Source organism: Cucurbita moschata, unplaced genomic scaffold, assembly GCF_002738365.1.
Source record: "Cucurbita moschata cultivar Rifu unplaced genomic scaffold, Cmos_1.0 Cmo_Scf00026, whole genome shotgun sequence".
Classification (NCBI taxonomy): domain Eukaryota; kingdom Viridiplantae; phylum Streptophyta; class Magnoliopsida; order Cucurbitales; family Cucurbitaceae; genus Cucurbita; species Cucurbita moschata.
Genome location: NW_019268542.1, coordinates 2739057 through 2758455, shown reverse-complemented (window position 1 = coordinate 2758455; position 19399 = coordinate 2739057). Strand labels below are relative to the sequence as shown.

The following is a 19399-nucleotide window of genomic DNA, read 5'->3' as shown; positions in this document are numbered from 1 at the left end:
TCCTCATAAGTTAGGTCCTCTAAAAGGGGAAGTGTCTCGTGTCGTATGATATGAATAGGTTCTGGTGTGTATTTTTACAACATGGAGATGTCGAACGCATAAGCACACCAGCAATGGTGGGTGGTAATGCTAGTTTGTACACCTCTCAAGAATCTCAAAAGGGCTTATGAACCTCGGGCTTAACTTGCTTCTCTTCCTGAATCTCAGCACCCTTCTCATAGGTGCCACCTTCAGGAAGACATGATCACCCACAGTAAACTTGAGGTTTCTTCTACAAGAATTTGCATAGCCCTTTTGTCGGCTTTGTGCGGTAAGTATCCTCCGCTTAGTCTTCTATATTATTGTGTTAGTAACCTGCACTAACTCTGACACAATATCGGTGTTTGACACCTGCACCCATACAAAACCTCAAACGAGGCCATCTAAATGGTTGCTTGGTAGCTGTTATTGTAGGAAAACTCCATAAGGGGCATATGCTCATCTCAATAACCTGAGAAATCTATAACACAAGTCCGCAACATATCTTCTATAACTTTATTCAACCTTTTGGTCTGTCCATCATCTGCAGATGAAATATAGTGCTAAATATGAGTTGTGTTCCCAACGCCTTTTGTAGACCTTTTCAAAACTATTAGGTGAACCTAGTGTTTTGATATGATACAATCAGGACTGGCACTCCATGCAGGCGAACTATCTTCTTAACATATACCTAAGCCCATCGATCTATCTGATATATGGCCTTAATCGGAACAAAGTGAGTTGTCTAAGTCGGTCTATCTACAACAACCCATATTTTGTTATTACCCTACTTCGATCTTAGCAAACCCGAGATCAAATTCATACTTATAAAGGATTAAAAATGTGTTAAATACTTGATAAAAAAATTAACTTGAGTTACAACTCCAATAAAGTCACTACTTTAAAATATCCGATCGGAAATCAACTACACATGATTTTTAATTTTAAGCATTTTAAATACGAAACAGTAGACTTGATTTGAAGTTATAGTAGATATGTCGAGATATTTTAATTGATATCATCAAGAAGATAGACCTGAGGTTATATTGGACCTTGAGGAGCATATTCAAGTGGGTACAAAGAATAATTAGCAACTCCGACCTAGGTCAACCATATAAGTGACCTTACTGTTGGTGTTGGAAGAATTGTATGATGTATGATGACGCATGCCCTGTGACCCCTATATGCGTCATAATGTCATGCTATGTGATAATGTATGATGTCATGTTATGTATTTATGTGATGTTCTAAAACCACAATGTGTAATGTTATGATTTGTCATGTGAAACCATATTATGGATTAAACCATGTTGCAAGATGAAAGCCATATCGATTACTTTGCATACATGACCCATAGTGTACTATGACATGGATGAAAAGAACAAAGTGATTCTTATTTTATGCTATGGTTTTAAACCATGGGAACCTCATACAGTTATGTATGTCATGTGCATCGGGATGCTTCCCCATTATGTTATGTTAGTACGGACGCATAGCTTCGATATTTATGTTCACCATGATATCATGCAAGCCCTTCCCTTTCGGGGCGTCCGGCGACGCGTCAGCGCGTTTAGCCCAACGAAGCCAGATCCAGTGGTACATATACGAGCCCGCCTGGTGGGTCCATGTGCACGTGCGTGGATCATGTGTGGGGTAGTATCACACAACCAACTCTGTCCGAACTAGAAAGAGTTTAAGGTCATGCTATATTGTTTTAAAGGATAGGTCTCATCATGTATGTGTGTGTTTGCATTACCTATCTCAACAGTGGGGTTACTTACGGAGTATTTCTTAAAATACTCATGCTACGTGCTACCTTTATTTTTCAGGTAAAAGTAAAGCGCCCCTGCACGGATGACGGTGAATGCTAGAGTGATCATGGAAGCTAAGATAGAACAATAGTATGCATTGTTTTCAGTTAGTAGTTTCATGGGTGGCTTTTCCGTTATTAAAGACATGCATGTAGTGACGTCTCTGATATAGGTAACAAAATTAGGACCATACAGGTCGATTTGCGGGTTAATATTTTTTAATTGGGTTAACTTGACCAACCTGAAATTAGGGTTACAACTCAACCCGATCCTACCTTACTCTTAAAATTATTATAAAAATTAAGAATAATTGACAATTGTAACTTTGTAACTCATGTTAGTAATGTGTCTGACTCGTAAATGTTTGATATTTGAATTTTATAAGATTTAAGTTATTAATGTACCGTGTATGATGGATAAGTATGATTTTTTTAAATAATTAATTAAAAAACAACTCGAGAACCTAACCCAATCCAATATAAAAATAGAGGGTTCGGTTGGGTTGTTCAATCACAAATTGAACCAACTTGAAATTTCGAGTTAGTCTAATAGATTTCTCTAACCCGACCCGTTTTTGGCTCGTGGTTGAAGTATTTGTGGTCCCTCAAAGGTTGGTCATTTCATTTTTAATATTTTTGGAGGGGCAAAAAATGCTGTTGTTGATGCTATGCTGTCACTTTAATATAAAAAAGAAAAGGAAAAAAAAATTAAAAAGATGACGTGGCCACGTGTTAAGGTGGGACCCAATTGGGTGTTTTGGCCACTTAATTAGAAGGGGTCGGCCTACGTTCCTCCGCCAGCTGGAAACCTCAATTTGTCCGCTCAAAGCCAAGTGGACCTTTGCTGTTCTTTTTTTTGCTAACCTCACCTGCCAGTCTGTACACCTCACCTCTCCATCTGACACGTGTTCTTCTCTTTTTTTGGTTAGATAGTTTAATTATTTCGGGTCATTTATTCAAATTTTTATTTTCGTTAAAAAAAATATTGAATATCTATTTATTTATTTATTTTCAAACATTTAATTAAAATTTGTAATTCATTTGTAAAGGAACTGTTAAAAATTATTTAAAGAATTGTTGAAAAATAAATATAAAAAATAATTATGTAATTACTTTTCAAAAGTTTGTTTTTTAGGATAGGTTGGAGAAAGACAAGGTCTTTAGCTAATTTGAGGGACTAAAGACGTGGGTGAATACAAAGTTTTACGAGTTAAGAATTCTAGACCTTTCTGTGACCTATGCTACAGCTGAACGCTATTTGTTCTTAATATCAGTAACCTCAAGAGATAGGATGGAACCAAGCATTTGCAAATGGTGGAAATAAAAGTTATCGACCCAACTCCCCTAAAGGTGGGGGAAATGACAGACTCGAACGCGGAGGAGGAAATGCGAGTCCTCCCAACAAAGAGGTAGAACTCCATGGCAGAGATCTCATAGTAAGAACAGTCATAGTCAAAGTCAAAGTCAAGGCTCCTTGTCTTGTTTCATATGCATGGGCCCACCAAGAAACCGAGTGCCGACAAAAGGCGGCACTTTATGCCTTCCAAGCAAAATTTGGAATGAACTCAAAAGCCGAGTATGAGATGGTAGAAACAGAAATACTGCTAGTTGAGAATATTGAACACTCTCGCATATGGGCACTAAAATACTTGCCTGCTTTCCAAAAGATAGTGAAAGAAATGGAGAAGACAGTGGAATGCAGTCTTATGTATGTGAAGTCTGGGTTAATCACAAGGTGGCCAGGAGCACCATTGTTGACTCTGGAGCCTCCCACAACTTCATGCTGGAAACCGAAGCAAAACGCTTGAACATCCTTTGGCATCGAGATACAGTAAAGATGAAGGCCATCAATTTAGCAGCTTTACTTGTAGACTTTATTAAGACCAATCGAAGAGATTTACAAAACAATCAGTAGAATACTACTACCTTGTATTACTTGAGATTTTTTTTATGATAAACTAAGTAGAGTGGAGGGTATTTATACTAGATGATAAGTAATCAGTTCCTAAAATTTCTCAACGTTTTTCTAAAAATATCTGAATCATTTACCTAAATTTATTCCTAAAATCCTAAATCATTTTCTTAACATAAATATAGTAATTCATACCATGGTTGGGCTTAACCCTATTGGGTCAGTGATGATATTTTAACACTCCCCTCTCAACACTAGTTCTTGTTTGCTGCACCACAGCGAAAGCTCTCATGTGTGCAAGTATTCAGCTCTTTTGTAGACAAGTCTACCACTTGGTCATTCGTATTCTTTCTTCAAAACTTTGTCTCTAATAAAATGGCAGTGCACCTCCACATGCTTTGTTCGGCCATGAAACATCAAATTTTCTACTAGACGAATCACAAATTGGTTGTCGCATTGAAGTAGTATCGAATAGTCAACTTTTTGGTGCCAATCTTTCATCAGAAGTTTCAGCCATGTACATTCCTGAGCTGCTCTCGTCGCTACTCTGTACTCTGCTTCTCTAGTTAACAATAATCTCGTTGGTTGTCTTTTGTTACACCAAAAAATTGTTCTCGAATTGAGCTTGAACACATACCCGGTGCTTGACCTTCGAGTATCGTGATCTCCTGCCTAGTCGACATCACTATATTAAGCTAGCTTCCAGTCTTCGCTTCTTTTGTACAAACGATCGTAATTGATTGTTCCTTTGACATATCTCAAGATCCGTCGAGCCGCATGCAAATGAGGCTTCTTCGGACTTCGCATATATTGACTAATAACTCCAACTTCATTCTCAAATCCGTTTGGTTGGTTCGTGCAGATCTCCCGGTACAACTCTCCATGCAAGAAAGCATTATTCATATCCATTTGCCATAATTTCCAATCTTTATTTACCACAAGTACTGGAGGAACTTGTACGAATGATCTTTTCCACTAAACTAAACGTTTCATCATAGTCTAGTCCATATTGTCGAGAGAACCCTAGATCTACAGTCTGAGTTCTGTATCTCATGATTGATCCATCCAGGGTACACTTTATTTTGTAAATCCACTTGCAAAAGATAGATTTAACATCTCTTGATCTTGGCATCAATTCCCAAGTTTGATTTTGATTCAGAGCTATAATTTCTTCCTCCATCGCTTTCTGCCAAACCGAGTTTTGTGATACATCCTCATATATCTCTGTCTTATTAACTCCGTCTTCTACAATAGTTGTGTTGGCATACTCTAGACTTGGCTTTTAGATTATTTCTAACTGTCTTAGTTGTTGAGGTGCCCTTTGTTTTTCACCAAGTTCGCCTGGTTGAGTCACTTCTTGCTCACCAACACTAGTGTCACTTGAATCTTTAGGCATTTCATCACTTAAGCAAATGTGTACAATTTGATCCTCCGTCTTTTGTGGAAACATCTCTTCAGTTTGCTCTCCCGTCAAAAGAATTTCTTCAATTTGCTCAAGGCCCGATAATACTTCCTTCTCTGAGGACCACCCCTCTTTCATTGCACCACTTTGATCATCAATCATGTGGTTTGAGTATCTTGAATCAATAATCCAATCATTCTCATAATCGATACGGTCTCTCATCATCGCCATGAATGCTAGCTCATCTTCTTCTATGGCATACTGTACCTCTGCATCCCATTCCTCCTCCATCTCCTTTTTGGATGTTGCCACATTGTTTTCAACAAAAATTTTCTTAGACCAACAATCCCTGGACATGTGGCTCTTTTTCCCGCAATTGTAGCAGATGCCTTCAAATATCTTCCCTGGAAAGTTATTGTTATCGTTCTTCTGAGCTCTCCATGGTTGTATAGTTCCTTGGTGACTTCTTCTTTTGTCACCGTTGTATCCACGTTTGGTAGACGACCTATTATTGCTCCGGCTTTCACTTGTGTAGAGTGCTTCTTCTTCACCCTTCAATATGATGTCTCCTATTTGTTTAGCCATGGCTTCTTGGCTGGCCAACAACTTTTCGAACTCTACTACAAGTGATGGTTGAGTGGGCCATCCTGCAATAATAAAGCTTTTATAGTTTGGTTGCAATCCGTGGATTATGATCCTCTTTATTCGATCTTCTCCAATTGCGGACTTTGGGTCTAGTTCAGTAATCTCCCGACAGATCGACTTGATCTTGTGGAAGTACTGAACAATCGTCATGTCACGTTTTGAAATTGACAATAACTCATTGTCCAGAAGTTGTAGCCTCATATCGTTCTTCTTTGAGAACAACATCATGAACGTGTCTCATGCTTTTTTCGGTGTCTTGTCATCCCAAATATGGTCTAACATCTCTTCTCCGATTGTGGTCTTCAAGGCAAACATTGCTTTTCCTGGTTTGATTCTCCATTTGTGCAAGGCGCTGTTAAAATCCTCCTCTGGCGGCGTGGTTTCGCACCCGCCAACGATCTCCCAAAGATCATGTCCTTGTAAATAGGACATCATGCATGTTGCTCACGTATTGTAGTTGTTGTTCTTGAGTTTCTTGATTCCTCCAACAATTTGGAAATCACCCATCGTGTTGGCTATACCTCAGTAATACCAAACAAGCTCTTTTGACAAGACTTGCAGAATCAAAGACTACTCACGACCCAAAGGAAACTCACACATTAATAATCTCAAGAAATCGTTTATGATGTGGAAGATCAGACAGAGCTGTAACCACAGAGCATACTACGAATTCCAAGAGATCAGATAACCTACACTAACCTCGCTCTAATATCAGATTGTTGAATACAAATCTCCGTGGGAAACACTCGCACACTTTATTAAGACCAATCGAGGAGAGATTTACAAAACACTTGGTAGAATACTGCTACTTTATATTGCTTGAGATTTCTAGTGGAGGGATATTTATACTGGATGATATGTAATCAATTCCTAAAATTTCTCAATCAATTTCTGAAATTTCTCAAAGTTTTTATAAAGTATCTAAATCATTTACCTAACTTTATTCCTAAAATCCGTAAATCATTTTCTTAAATTTTAACTCATACAATGTGCTTACCCTACTGGGCTAATGATATTTTAACACGTGACAGTTATTGACTTATTGACAGTTGGGCTCATTAGGCCCCTAAAGACGTGATCACCCAATATTATTCTTTGCATTTTCTCTCTCCTATTTTGTGTGTTCATCTAGATTGAGTTTGTGTTGTACAATCCTAACTGAAATATCATCCAGACGAAAGAAAAGAAAGATCGATTGAAAGCGTTGGCCAACTCCGAGTTCAAAGCAACTCCAAGTCTATTCTCTCCGAGTTGCACTTTTTATTGTTTTTATTTTAAAATTCACTTCGAGTAAAGAACCAAAAGATAGTTTCCATTTTTCCAATATAATTTTTGTGCAACCATCCTAAAAAAAATCAATAATATTTCACAAACAATACAATGTAGGTTCTACAAATTTAAATTTTAATATTATACATCAATGAAGAGAAAGAGAAACTTAGGCAAGAAACTTAGGCAACTTGAGCTATTGCCTATTCAACGGACAATATATCTGTCTTTCTGTTTTTCTCTTTCTCTCGCTCTTTCTATATACAATAAATACAAAGAGAGGGAAAGCAAAAATGAGGAAGAATCAATTCAACAACAGTCTCCATTCCCCAATACTCATTTTGTATAGCCACCCCTCCTCTTCCCCCCCTCAACTGAAACGCCCACCGGTTTGCTTGTCTTGGGCACGGGCTGGGCGACTCCGGCTTGCGATTTTCGTGATGGCGAAGGGATCAATGATGGAATGAAGCTCCTGGTTTTAAGAACATTCGAACATAATCAATCTGGTGTAGCAGGCATGGGGATAAAGTGTGCATTATAAAGTGGTGATGACAAACAACTTTGATGTTTGATTCTACCCTGTACTCGTGTATGCTCAAAGTGGATAATATCATACTACTATAGAGAGTCGTGGTTTCCAATAGTACTTAGAATGCTCAAAGTGGACAATATCATACCACTATGGAGAGTCGTGGTTCCCAAAGTACTCTAAATGTTCAAAGTGGACAATATCATACCACTACAAAGGGTCGTGGTTCCCAACCGTACTCAAAATGCTCAAAGTGGACAATATCATACCACTACAAAGGGTCGTGGTTCCCAACAGTACTCAAAATGCTCAAAGTGGACAATATCATACCACTACAAAGGGTCGTGGTCCCCAACGGTACTCAGAATGCTCAAAGTGGACAATATTATACTACTATGGAGGGTCGTGGTTCCGAACTCTGAATAAAAACACATTCTACAAGTGCTTTCTCAACACAAAGAACTTTTGAATGCTTGAATGTTTCCAAAGTTACTACAAAAACTTCTAAACAAGATGATTTGGAGCAGAAAGTTCTTTCAGCATATGGGAGACGGGAGCAGATTGAAAGAGAAAAATACTCTTCTATGCAGACCAAAGAGCAGGAAGAATAGTAAAAGATTGAATAATTACCTCATTTCTGGGCTCCTTGCTTGCTTAGGAATAGCTGTTTTCTTCGTCTTTGATCCCAAACCATTTGGAATGCTTGAAGGTCTTGGAAGTGGAAGGCTTGACTGCCAAATGACTTCTGGCTCTGATGTTTCACTATTTGCAGCATCATGATCATCAGAATCATCAGTGCTGACCATCTCAACCTGGTTCCTCTGCACATCAGGTTCTTGGGTTTCCTTCTTGTTCACTGAAGGATTGTTGAGCAGGGTTTCAGGGTACACCTTCGATGGATTTACAACAAATTTCTGACCAAATGTCTCAGGCAACTTCGTGTTTACATCCCAGCATCCTGTAAGAGTTTCATCACTACTAATGTTCTCATTCTTGTTTACCATAACTTTGTCCTCCCCATCACTTGAAACAGATTCTTTCTCTTCTTCCCTCCTATTAACAACAGTTGTGCCCACAGGTGGCCATGGAGAACTCGGCAATATGTCTCGGGGATCTAAGCTTCTTCTTTTGACGTTCGAGTTCGATTTGTTTTGAACCTGTTTGCAAAAAAGCGTGCATGAGCGCAGATGTGTTTCAGTGACCGACTAAGACTTTTACTAATATCAAAGTAGAAGTAGTTTTTGTTAGGAACTACAACCCGCCACAATGGTATGATATGGTATTACTTCCAATATTACGGATTTTGTTATCAAATATAGCTTTATTTGCACATTGATTTTCAATACAATTCCTACCTCAGGAGCATTACGAACATCTTCCGATGAATTTGTTCTATTAACAGACATCTCCACAACACTTTTCCAGCTAGGAAGTGAAGGGGATGATAAGAAAGTTTTCATCCTACTTTTTTCTGGACTGCTTGGTCGACAATTTTGCTCCGTTTCACCGTCCTTCTTCACTAAGCCCACCTTTCGGCTAGCTATCTGATAATAAGAAATAAAGTTGTCACGTAAGAACACGAGAGATAGAGCATACCATTTCTATTATTCTTTGTACTGATCAAAAGCATATAAAGAACTTATTAATTGCCTTCTGGAAGAAAAAGGCCAAGAAATGAGTTAGAGCAGAATTTGCAGTGACAAAGATGAAAAAGCGACAACACAAGAGCCAAATTTCATAAAGTGTAACTGCCCAAGCCTACCGCTAGCAGATATTGTCCTCTTTGCGCTTTCCCCTCTGGACTTCCACTCAAGGTTTTAAAACACTTGGGAGAGATTTTCACACCTTTATAAGAAGTGTTTCGTTCTCCTCTCCAACCAACGTGGGATCTCACAATACACTCCCCTTGGGGGACCAGCGTCCTCGGTGGCACACCGCTTAGTGCTTGACTCTGATACCATTTGTGGTTAGGAATCACGACTCTCCACAATGGTATGATATTGTCCACTTTGAGCATAAGCTCTCATGGCTTTGCTTTGGGATTCCTCAAAAGACCTCATACCAATGGAGATAGTATTCCTCACTTATAAACCTATGATCTTCCACTAAATTAACCAACGTGGACTCACTCCCAATAATCCTCAATATTTGTAACAGCCCAAGCACACCGCTAGCGGATATTGTCCTCTTTGGGATTTAGGGAGAGGTTTCCACACCTTTATAAAGAGTGTTTCGTTCTCCTCTCCAACCAACGTGGGATCTCACGTAAAGGTCTTCCAAAATTTATCAACCAAATAATAATGGGGAATGAAAGTTAAAAACCTGTTCCTTGAGCTCTTTAGACTCGGTGCTATCTTTGTTAACCCGAGCAGCACCGAGCTCAACGGTTGCAACCCTTTCGGCGAACTTTAAAGTACTCAATGTTTCTCCAAGAGCTTCAGGCTCTGGACTTATATGAATAAACATGAGTGTCTTTGCTTGACCTCCTGAATGGATGCGGAAGCAAATGTGGTTAGCCAGAATATTACAACAGCCAAAAGGGAGACAAACACATTAGTTTTCAAAGCCACACATACCTAGCGAATCTTGAAGCAATTGTGTGAGTTTACTGTTCCTATAAGGGACATGTGCAGTCTTTTGAGCAAGAGAGGCAATAACATCTCCTAATGCAGAAAGAGATTTGTTGATATGTTGTGCCTCTTTCAATCTATCTCCTATTACCTCAGACTTATCAACCCTTTCACTTCCTGCCAAGTCAACAAGATGCATGCACCCGCGAAGTGTCGCACCGGTTGCCAAATCTCTTCCTTGAACATGAACAGTTAAGCAGCTGCAATTGTTGCAACAATAGTTTAACCACATTAGGAGGCAAAAAAATAAAAAGATGCAAAGACAAAGCAATGAATAATTAGATACTATGAGATCCCACATTGACTAATTTACGGAAGGTTGATGAGTTTATAAGTAAGGAATATATCTCCATTGGTATGAGGCCCTTCGAGGAAGCCCAAAGTAAAGTCATGAGAATTCATGTTCAAAATGGACAATATCATACCATTGTGGAGAGTCGTGATTCCTAACACATGTGTCATTCCTAAATCTTCGTACTATATTTATTTAAGAAGAGTTTGTACCTATGAGAGCGACTGCTCCGATCATTCATGGCGGTAGAGCTCACGGCACGATTATTTTGGCCGAGATTCATCAGATTTATAACATCTTCTGTTGATGACACAGGTACGAGGCATGCATCCGGTACATTAATCCCATTTTGAGAACTGTTACGAACTTCCAATGTAATTACCAGTTAAGGACAATCATTATAGCCAGAGCTTCATTATATGAAAGAATATAAAGAAATACAGAAGGGAAAAAGAAAAGGATATCTTCTGTTACTGGAATCCGTGACAAGAAGATCTCTAATTTGGTCATTATAAATCTCAAGCATCTGAACAGATATGTCATAGGAAATGGTCTGTCTCCTTTGTTGTGAAAGAACAAACAAATCACTCAAGGCCCTGTAGTTTACACCTACAGTTTCCTCAGTGAGCTCTGCTGGTCCTGACTGGATTTTACAAATAATGGATCAAAAAAAACTTGTGAAAATAATCACATAATTTAATATTGGGTGCTTAATCTCATATACCATGGTGTGAGTTTTCCCTGATCCAGTTTGACCATAAGCAAATATGCAGACATTATAACCGTCGAGCACGGATCGAATCAGAGGTCGAGTATCTGAAAATACTTCCCCTGCATAGAGAGAATGTTTATGCTCAATATTCATAGTGTTGAAAACTTATATGATAAGGAGATCATAAAAGGAAGTTGAACCTTGGGTTGCAGAAGGCCCAAATACTTTGTTAAAACTGAATGATTTCCTTCCCTCCTTGCCGTTTTTCGATGGTGTCATAATGCTCATATTCCCTTGATCAATGCGATCCACAATAGAGGGTCGGTTTGAGTGTCCACCAAGGAATGGTCGAACTCTACAATATACTCTGATATTTCCTGATATGAACATTATATTGTTTACAAGACTGCTATTACCAAGCCAAATTAGAGCCAAAATTTACGAGGAAGTTCACACTGCTAGTGCTACCTTTCAGGTCTTGAACTTGGTTATATAGTTTCCGATTTTCTTCAACAACCCTTCGGTATTCTGAAGCTGCATAAGCCACACGATGCATGCGCTTACCTAAGTTAGGAGCTAGCAGTTAGACTGAGAATACATTAGAAGGTACCATCTAGAAAAATGTGTTAGGAATCACAACTCTCCATAATGGTATGATATTGTCCACTTTGAGCATAAGCTCTCATGGCTTTGCTTTAGACTTCCCCGAAAGGCCTCATACCAATGGAGATGTGTTCCTTACTTATAAACTCATGATCATTCCCTAAATTAGCTAACGTGGGACTCCCTCCCAACAATCCTCCTCTCGAACAAAGTACGCTATAGAGCCTGCCCTGAGGCCTTGGAGCCCTCGAACAGCCTCTTCTTAATCGAGGCTTGACTCCTTCTCTGGAGTCCTCGAACAAAGTACACCCTTTGTTCGGTACTTGAGTCACTTTTGACTACACCTTTGAGGCTCACTACTTTTTTGTTTGACATTTGAGGATTCTATTGACATGGCTAAGTTAAGAGCATGGCTCTGATACCATGTTAGGAATCACGACCCTTTACAATGATATGAATATTGTCCAATGTAGGACTCCTTCCCAACCATCCTCAACAAAATGATCAAAATGATCCAAGAATTTTAATTAATTAATAATTTATACCAATATTATTGAACTCCTCTTGGTACTTCATTTGCAAAATCTGCATTCCTGCTTTGGTTTCACCAAGAACACTCTTCAACATCTACAGAAGAAAACCAGCTTTGAAGTTGTATATTCCAGAACAGTAATTAGCAACTTATAAATACACTAAATCACCAGCTACCTCTATGTTTCTCTGTTGCTGTTCAAGCAGCATCTGTCTTCTCAAAATTTTGCGTTCTAATTCCTCATCACGACGATCATCAGATTCCTGGTTTTCGGATTTTGTTTCAAGACAACTTTCTGCTTCTGAACACCTTTCGGTTTCATGACAACTCTCTACTTCAGGACAACTTGTTGCCTCTAGACTGCTTATTTCTTCAGTACAACTTGTTGCTTCTGGACTGCTTATTTCTTCAGGAGAACTAGTCGTTTCCTCTTCCATCTTAATCTCTCAAAACATAAAATATATTAGCATTCCATTCAGCTCTATTAACTTAGTAACAAAATATTTTCATAACGTACATAAATTCACAGCTTACCGTTCCATCAGCAGAAGTGATTTGTGGAGGATACTTATCAGATATAGACTCTGCCATATCTTCTTGACTTGTTTTCATCTATCAAATGGGCAGAATGAAATGCCATAAGCACAGAAACAAATGGTGATGGAGGGATTGCTAAATCTACATTGAATAATTTCATATATCAATGAAGTTTATTTCTTATGCAAGAAAAAAATTTAATCTCTTATCAATATTTTATACACTCTTCTTTAGTTATAGTTTTGAAAATTTACATGAGGGGCAACGGTTAGAAACCATGACTCTCCATAATGGTATGATATTGTCCCCAAAAGACCTCATACCAATGAAAATGTATTCCTTGCTTATAAACCCATGATCAACTCCTGGGACTCCTTTCCCAACCATCCTCAACAATCCTCCCCTCGAACAAAATACACCATAGAGCCTCCCTAAGGCCTATGGAGCCCTCAAACAGCTTCCCCTTAATCAAGGTTGGACTCCTTCTCTGGAGCCCTCGAACAAAGTACACCCTCTGTTCGACACTTGAGGATTTTATTGACATGGCGAAGGTAAGGGTATGGCTCTCATACCATGTTAGAAACCACGACTCTCCACAATGGTATAATATTGTCCACTTTGAGCATAAACTCTCATGGCTTTGTTTTTTGTTTCCCCAAAAGACCTCATACTAATGGAAATGTATTTATTACTTATAAACCCGTGATTAACCCCTTAATTAGCCAATGTGGGACTCCTTTACCAACGATCCTCAACACTAAGAAGATACATTGAGTTATTGATTTAACCATCAAGATCAAGACAATTAGATGATAAAAAATTGCAGTCCAAACAGAATTCCAGAGGCTAACTCATTCAGTAATTACTCTTGAGGTGCAGCGAGAAATCATGTATTTCAGTAACCATTAAATATAGATTGCTAAAGTAAGACATTGTGGGAAAAAGAAAGTATACCTTATTGTTATGAGTTGTTAATCGATGCTCAAACTCTCCCATGACTTTACAAATCATACATTCAACAATCTACAGATTCATTAGAAAAAGAAAAAAAAAAAAAAAAAAAAAAAAAAAACTCAGATCAAGATCTTCATGTTTCTAAGAAGATCTATATATAACTCAGAATTAGAACCCAACACTTACACTGGGGATTTCGTCAAGCTGTTTATTAGAAAGAAGTTGAGAAAGTAGCAACTGTAAAGGACGGGAGGATCCCTGCAGTCGAAATTGTAAAAAGCCTAAGATGTCTTAATTCAACTCAATCAAGCAAGGAACAAAAAGTAAAGAAAAAGAAGGATGAAAACGTCACGAACTGTTTCATTGCTAGGATCATCACTTGAAGACAATTCAAGACAAAAATTATCACAAGTTGATGAAGTTCTCGTTAAAGAATTCGTGGCAGGTTCTGAATTTTTTGGCACCATATCTATAGTCGATGTTGGTGATTTATCCGTCCCGCCAAATCTCCACACCCCATATCCGCCTCCTTTTTTCCAGGTGCTGTATGATTTGAGTGCCAGAACAGAGTTCACAACCCTTGTAGATTTTCCTCCCTGACATAGCCATGGATTTGCAATAGATCAATACAACCAGAAGAAAGATTTTAATCTAGTTCAACTTACCAAAGAGATGTCCAAAACTACCGAAGTTACCTGTTCTAGATCAGAGGCTTCAAAAGTTGGCAACCCCAGTTCTTCTATGGCCACCAGAAAATTTCTCACATTTTCTAAGTATTGGTAAGCAGATAAGGCTGCCCCATCAGGAATAATTACAGAATCACATGGGCCTTCAACAATCTATACAAGAACACGAATTGAATGATCATCAGTTCATATGTACTTAATGTTAGGAACCACGACTCTCCACAATGGTATGATATGATCCACTTTGAGCATAAGCTCTCATGGCTTTGATTTTGGTTTCCCCAAAAGACCTCATAACAATGGAGATGTATTCCTTACTTATAAACACATGATCATTCCCTTAATTAACCAACGTGGGGCTCTCTCCCAACCATCCTTAACAATCAACCCCTCGAACAAAGTACACCATAGAGCCTCCCCTGAGGCCTATGGAGCTCTCGAATAGCCTCCTCTTAATCGAGGCTTGACTCCTTCTCTAGAGCCCTCGAGTATACCCTTTGTTTGACACTTGAGGATTCTTGACATGGCTAACTTAAGTGCATGGCTCTAATATTATGTTAGAAATCACGCTCTTCACAATAGTATGATATTGTCCACTTTGAGTATAAACTCTCATGGCTTTGTTTTTGGTTTTCCTAGAAGGCCTCGTACCAATGGAGATGTATTCCTTTACTTATAAACTCATGATCATTCCCTTAATTAGCCAATGTGAAACTCCCTCCCAACAATCCTCAGCAGAGCGAGAAAATTTTCATAAGGTGGGAAAGTATTGATATTCCAACTTATCTATAGAAACCGAAACCTAAGAGGGCGGTATTCATAGGGAAACTTTGATAACTTAAGTTCTTTCATGTATTTTTCTTAATCTAAAGTAAACAACATGGAAATTCTCTCCTTCCTTCTTGTGTAAATGAAGTATACATACCTTTGGCACTGCTCCAGGTTGAACCTTATTGAGAACATTGCAAAGAATAATTCCGCTTCTTAATCCAAGCCTAAATTCCTCTTCAGAAGGCTCAGCTGGCAAGTCTTTACCACCAACGACTCCAACAGTTTTCCTTAGCCACCCAGCCGCTTCATACCTTCTCAAGGCTTCAAAACCATATGATGAACATTCAATTTACTTTTCACATCAACAAAATCAATCTGAGTCTCTCAAAATCCAACATGAACATTACCAAACGCGACTCATTAATTCACAAAACACATTACCAACGGCAGAAATGGGAAGTGTTAGACGAACACGATTCTCCACAATGGTATGATATTGTCCACTTTGAGCATAAGCTCTCATGGCTTTGCTTTGGGCTTCCCCAAAAGGCCTCATACCAATGGAGTTAGTATTTCTCACTTATAAACCCATGATCATTCTCTAAATTAGCCGATGTGGGACTTCCATCATCCAACACTTTCCTTCGAACAAAGTGCACCTCCCCTTAATCGAGGCTCGACTCCTTTGGAGTCATAGTCATTTTTTACTGCCTTTTGGAGTTCTTTGTTCGATATTTGAGAATTTACCAATCTATTGGCACGACTAAGTTTAGGGCATGGCTCTGATACCATGTTAGACGAACACGACTCTCCACACTGATATGATATTGTCCACTTTGAGCATAAGCTCTCATGGCTTTGCTTTGGGCTTCCCCTAAAGGCCTCGTACCAATGAAGTTAGTATTCCTCACTTATAAACCCATGATCATTCTCTAAATTAGCCGATGTGGGACTTCCATCATCCAACACGAAGAACATCGATCAAATTGAGAAGAACCAAAACAAATTTACAAAAACTACTCCAAAAACAAAAAAAATCGTATCATTCAACAGTCATTACGCAAACAAAAGGAGAAAAAAAAAACAATCGATAATCGAAATGCAGAGGCCAGAAAACAAGATAACGAAGAACATACAGTCTTCTTCAGCCTTTTTCGAAGCCAACTCGATATCACGCAGATGAACTCCATGCTGCTGAAGAAGATCTTCAACCACAGAAGCGATCGAAAACGGTAAAACTTGCCCTGTCGCCATTACAAACGCTCAAGAACAACACAGAAAACAAAAATCTATTCCAAACAATCCCAATTTCTCAGAAAACAAATTGGGTGTTTGAATAGAAACGATGTAGAACAAGGATCGAAACAAGAGCTTAGGAGAAGGGGATTGTTGATTCAGGATGAAGGGCCATTGACAAGATTGTAGAAAAACAGCAAGAGGAGAGAATCTTTTGCTCGTTTTTTCCTCTCCGTTTCTCAAAAATCTTTATGGGTCTTTTCAGTTTTATGTGTTCGTCCAAATTTCGTTGGAGAAATGAACCGAAGCGTAGTCCCGAGCCTCCCGCGAACAAGAATGGCCTAACGGTTTGTGTTCAACGGGTGAGAAATTTTATGACTCAAAATATGTGTTAGAGTTTGTTAAATCATTTTAAATTTAAATTTTTGTTTTTTTTTTTGTTATGGAAATTACCATTTTACCCCTAAAAATAAATTTTATGTTTAGTTTTCCGTTTTTTAAAATTTATGTTGGTTTACTCTCAAATTTTTAATATAATTTTTACTATTTATTTATATTACTTAATTAATTAATTAATTAAAATTAAAATAAATAAATATTTTTATAGTTCAATATTAATTAAAATTAATATTGATAATGACTCAAAATATTTGTCTTAATTAGTTAATCTTTTTAAATTTTTATTTTTAATTTTTTTTGTTATATCAAATTACCATTTTACCCTTAAAAATATATATTTTTTTTTTAAGTTTTCCGTTTTTAAAATTTATGTTAGTTTCCTCTCAAAATTTTAATATAATTTTTACTATTATTTATATTGATTAATTAATTAATTAATTAAAATTAAAATAAATAAATATTTTTATTGTTCCGACTCAAAATATTTGTTACAGTTAGTTAAATCTTTTTAAATTTAAATTTTTGTTTTTTTTGTTAAGGAAATTACCATTTTACCCCTAAAAATAAATTTTAGTTTTAGTTTTCCGTTTTTTAAAATTTATGTTCGTTTCCTCTCAAAATTTTAATATAATTTTTACTATTTTTTTTATATTAATTAATTAAAATAAAAATAAATAAATATTTTTATTGTTTAGTTAAAACGTAACATTGATAACTTTTTATGACTCAAAATAATTCTTCATCTTTTTAAATTAAAATTTTTGTTTTTTTTTGTTACGTCGAAATTACCATTTCACTCTTAAAAAATAAATTTTAGTTTTATTTTCTGTTTTTTTTTTTAAATTTATGTTTGGTTTTCTCTCAAATTTTTAATATAATTTTTACTATTTATTTATATTAATTAATTAATTAAAATTAATAAATATTTTTATAGTTCATTCAATATTACTTTTTATTACTCAAAATATGGTTAGAGTTAGTCCTTTTAAATTTAAATTTTTGTTTTTTTTATTATGTCAAAATTACCATTTTACCCCTTTAAAATAAATTTTATTTTTAATTTTCTGTTTTTTTTTTAATTTATGTTTGGTTTCCTCTCAAATTCTTAATATAATTTTTACTATTTGTTTATATTAATTAATTAATTAATTAAATTAAAATAAATAAATATTTTTATTGTTCAGTCAATATTACTTTTTATTGCTCAAAATATTGTCAGAGTTAGTCCTTTTAAATTTAAATTTTGTTTTTTTTTGTTATGTCGAAATTACCATTTTACCATTAAAAATAAATTTTAATTTTAGTTTTCCGTTTTTTAAAATTGATGTTTGGATTCCTCTCAAATTTTTAATATAAATTTTACTATTTTTTATATTAATTAATAAAAATAAAAATAAATAAATATTTTTATTGTAAGGATAACTTTACTCAAAATATTTATCCGAGTTAGTTAATCTTTTTAAATTTAAATTTTTGTTTTTTTTTTGTTATATCAAATTACCATTTTACCCCTAAAAATAAATTTTATTTTTAGTTTTCTGTTTTTTTAAATTTATGTTGGTTTCCTGTCAAATTTTTAATAGAATTTTTACTATTTTTTTATATTAATTAATTAATTAATTAATTAATTAAAATAAATAAATATTTTTATTGTTCAATTAAAGGTAATATTGATAAACTTTTTATGACTCAAATTTGTCTTAGTTAATCTTTTTAAATTTAAATTTTTGTTTTTTTTTTGTTATATCGAAATTACCATTTAACCCCTAAAAATAATTTTATTTTTAGTTTTCCGTTTTCTAAAATTTATGTTTGGTTTCCTCTCAAATTTTTAATACAATTTTCACTATTTTTTTATATTAATTAATTAATAAATAAATATTTTTATTGTTCAGTTAAAAGTTATATTGATAATTTTTACTCAAAATATTTGTCCGAGTTAGTTAATCTTTTTAAATTAAATTTTTTTGTTATATCGAAATTACCATTTTACCCCTAAAAATAAATTTTATTTTTAGTTTTCTGTTTTTTTAAATTTATGTTAGTTTCCTCTCAAATTTTTAATATAATTTTTACTATTTATATTAATTAATTAAAATTAAAATAAATAAATATTTTTTATTTATAGAAACAAAATTAAATTTTTGATAAACCCGACCACTAAAATTTACCACTCGACTCAACTTGTATATAGCTCAACTGGTTTAGTTAAGTTATTTTATATTTTTAGATTAGGTTGAATTGGGTCGTTAGGTTTTTTTTTTTCTTTTAATTATTTTTTAAAAAATAATATTTATTGACAATACATGTTACATTAATTACTAAAATACCATAAAACTCAAATATTAAAGATTTACGAGTCACGACGCATTATTAACATCAATTACAAACATAAGATATTCTTGATTTTTATAATAATTAAAAGTACGATAGAGTTGGGTTGGGTTGTGTTAGGTTGTAAC

At 35.8% G+C, this 19399-nt stretch overlaps 1 pseudogene; it reads right to left on the bottom strand.

Annotated features, from left to right (window-relative positions):
* Positions 1 to 7182: 7182 nt before the first annotated feature.
* Positions 7183 to 16735, bottom strand: LOC111462055 (annotated as a pseudogene).
* Positions 16736 to 19399: the final 2664 nt, after the last annotated feature.